Here is a 3,885-nt window from a genome sequence, read left to right on the forward strand (position 1 = left end):
GACTCTGACTTTGACTATGACCCTGACCCTGACCCTGACCCTGACCCTGACCCTGACCCTGACCCTGACCCTGACTCTGACCCTGACCCTGACCGCCCTAGTGGCTGACTGACAGTGTGAGGGCCCCTGGACCGATAACAGGATACTACCCTTGTCTTACCTTGCCAGGAGCCCCTGATTGAAGACTGTCTGCCTTGCCTGGCTGAGGACAGTTACTGTCAGACTTTGAGACATTGCTATTTAAGCTGCAGCACTTTCTGTGTGTATGGTGGCTTGGACATGATGCAGATGTGAGATGGACATAATATGGTACTGTACAGCAACATGGCCAGCCCCTCGCTGACCGCTGATGACCACGATAAGCTGGATAGCTTTATGTCTGCACTAAAATGTAAGGCACGTCAGAAATGCAAACAGAAACTGCTGGAAAATCTCAGCAGGATTGGCAGCATTTGAGGAGAGAAAGAAAAGTTAGTATTTTGACCCTTTTTTCTTTAGGCAATTTAGAAGTACTGTGAATCTTTCAGCTTAGCTTGTGAGGTCAATGTGCAAACAGGCATGGAAAGGCAAGACAAGCAGGAAGGTTTTGAGCATCCAAGAAGGTGCAAAGTGATTATTGCAAATAGAATAAGCAAGGATGCCCGAGGTGTAATCTGCTCCAATCCATGAGATGGTGCTAGACCCTGTGTGTAATGTACACTGGCAGCACAGTCACAATGCTGGGAGCTGATGAGCTCCAAATGCAGTACAGAAGTGCAGAACTGGATTGTTAGTGGGTCAGGGATGTCCCGTGTGGCGGCAGTGAGAATGGTACGTGTCCGATGCCAATCTCCGAGGACACATGTGTGCAGGCAGTCACTGGCCATGTACCATGTCCTGAGATGTTGGTCACTGCTGCTCAGGATGGAGGCCTGAAGGAACAAGTGGCAAACCAGAGATAGCAGATAATCACTCTGACTTTCATGTTGGGAGTTCTCGTTTCGATCAGATTGGTGGGAGAATGAGAAGAATAGAAGAATAGGAAACTTTTTAAAATTCATTAACAAGATGTGGGTGCCATTGGCTTGGCCAGCATTCATTGTCCATCCCTAGCTGCCCTTGAGAAGGTGCCATTTGGACTGCTGTAATCTATTTGATGCAGGTACACATACCAGGGAGAGAATTCCAGGATTTTGACCCAGGGACGGCGATATATTTCCAAGTCAGCATGGTGAGTGGCTTGGAGGGGACCTTGCAAGGAGTGTTGTTCCCATGTATCTGCTGTCCTTGTCCTTCTAAATGGAAATGGTTGTGGGTTTGGAAGGCGCTGTCTGAGGGTCTTTGGTGAATTTCTGCAGTGCATCTTGTAGATAGTACACACTGCTGCTCCTGAGCATTGGTGATAGAGGCACTGAATGTTTGTGGATGTAGTGCCAATCAAGCGGGGGCTGCTTTGTCCTGGATAGTGTTAAGCTTCTTGACCTGTTGTTGGAGCTGCATCCATCCAGGCAAGTGGGGAATATTCCATCAGGCTCCTGACTTGTGCCTTGTCGATGGTGGACAGGCTTTGAGGAGTTGGGAGAGTTACTTGTCACAGCATTCCAAGCTCCTGACCCACTCTTACAGATACAGTATTTATTTGGATAGTCCACTTCAGTTCCTGGTTGATAGTAATCCCAGAATTCAATTATGACTATGCCATTGAATGGCAAAGGGCGATGGTTACATTGCCTCTAATTAGATATAGTCCCTGTCTGGCATTTGTATTGTAATTTTATATCAATAAGGCAAAGTTTAGTAATAATAATATGCTAATGCATGCAAATGGAATAAAAAGTCTTCTTGCTGTTCACTAGTGAACGCCTTGTCTCATGGTTCAGAACTTGATTGGGGAATCAAACTTTTTTTCTCAACACCGAGTAACTAATTCCTGCCAACCACACACTGACACCCCAGTGCCCAACTTGATCAGGCACTGTGAAGATTCCAATCTAAGCTGACAGTTCGGAAAACGGAAAACGCAGAAATCAACAGAGTTCACTCCCAGTGAAGAATATCTTACTGTTGTCTCCGATCTGGAAGTATTGAGCATTTTGTACAGTTTAGTCTGTTTTATGCTTCCTTGAGATCCTTCTCTATTACTTTCTTTCTAAGGTTTCACAGTCCACCTTTATAGTTCATCCCCTGAATGATCACTAATTTTCCTTGAACTTGAGATGGAAAGTTCGCCCATGAGGGTTCTGAGGAAAGGCCACCGGACCAAAAACGTTAACTCTGTTTTTCCTTCACAGATGCTGCCAGACCTGCTGAGCTTCTCCAGCAAATTTGTTTTTGCTCCTGATTTACAGCATCCGCAGTTCTTTCGGTTTTAATTTGACAATATCAGAGTTTCACCAAGTATTGAACTTCTGTAAATTTTACAGAGTTAATATACTTTAATTAAAATTGGACTATGGCGCTAATCTACATTACTCTGGGAGTATTAACACTGCACTGAACAGTATTTTCTACTTTGCTTAATGATATGTGTGATTACTTAGGTAAATCAAAAGAGATCCTGACAAACAACAAACCACCACAAAAGACACCAGAGAAATGCAGTTGGAAGTTGTCATTTGATGCGGTTGCAAGTTTTCGTGGAGAGATGTTTTTCTTCAAAGATAGGTAAGAATGACGTTGAACAAACCAGAGTATTTTTATTATTGATTATTTAACATTGATAGTTTCATATTGGAAAATCATATCTGGACTTCAGGTACCTGAGGCAAAATTACACAAATTAGACCTGCTTTCTCTAGAATTTAGAAAGTTACAGGTGATCTGATTGAGGTTTTCAAGATATTAACAGGAAAAGACAGGGTAGATAAAGATAAACTATTTCCACTGGTTGGGGATTCTAGAACTAGATGGCACTAGTCTGAGAATTGGGGTCAGACTGTTCAGTAAAGATGTTAGGAAGCATTTATACACACAAAGGATGGTTGATGTATGGAACTCTCTCCCACAAATGGCAGTGGATGCTGGATCAGATGTTCATTTAAATTTGAGATTGATGATTTTCGGTAAACATAGGTATTAAGGGATAAGGGCCAAAGGCAGATATATGGAGTCAGGACACAGATCAGCCATGATCTCATTAAATGTGGAACAGGCTCGAGGGGATGAATGGCCTACTCCTGTTCCTATGTTCCTAAAATGTTTAGCAAAAATATTTGAGTGCGCTTTCAATAAACAACCCCAATTATTTTATTTTCAACTGTCAGATTTATGTTATTGCCTGCAGCTCTCCACATGCCAAGATTTACAGAAGTGATTTATCAAAGCCAAAGAGTTTCATTGGATGAGCCAATAAAACTGGTGCCAATGCAGCCTGGATAATCTGGTACAGATTCCATTGGCTGGCTACAAAGCGATATAAAGACAATTGTACCATCTCTTTCCTGATCACAGGATCTGCCAAAGTACCTTACAGTCACTTTGAGCTTGTCACTGTTTCAGTTGAACTAGCATTTGTACTGGCCTGAAATTAAACATTCACCTACTATTTTTGTCCAGAGAACATTTCAAGACAAGTGGTGTTTATCTAGGTGCAAGGCTGGATGAACACAGCAGGCCAAGCAGCATCATAGGAGCAGAGAGGCTGACGTTTCGGGCCTAGACCCTTCATCAGAAAAGGGGGAGGGGAAGGGGGTTTTGAAATAAATAGGGAGAGAGTGGGAGGCGGATAGAAGAGGGATAGAGGAGAGGATAGGTGGAGAGGAAACAAACAGGTCGAAGAGGCGGGGATGGGGCCAGGAAAGGTGAGTGTAGGTAGGGAGTTAGGAAGGGGATAGGTCAGTCCAGGGAGGACGGACAGGTCAAGGGGGCGGGATGAGGTTGGTCGGTAGGAGATGGAGGTGCGGCTTG

The 3,885-nt window shown here is 43.9% G+C and overlaps 1 protein-coding gene across 1 annotated transcript in view; it reads left to right on the forward strand.

Annotated features, from left to right (window-relative positions):
• Positions 1 to 3,885, forward strand: part of LOC109936741 (collagenase 3) — a 57,031-nt gene that overhangs the window by 49,321 nt on the left and 3,825 nt on the right. The window lies entirely within an intron of this gene.

Source organism: Rhincodon typus, chromosome 6 (assembly GCF_021869965.1).
Source record: "Rhincodon typus isolate 14 chromosome 6, sRhiTyp1.1, whole genome shotgun sequence".
Classification (NCBI taxonomy): Eukaryota; Metazoa; Chordata; class Chondrichthyes; order Orectolobiformes; family Rhincodontidae; genus Rhincodon; species Rhincodon typus.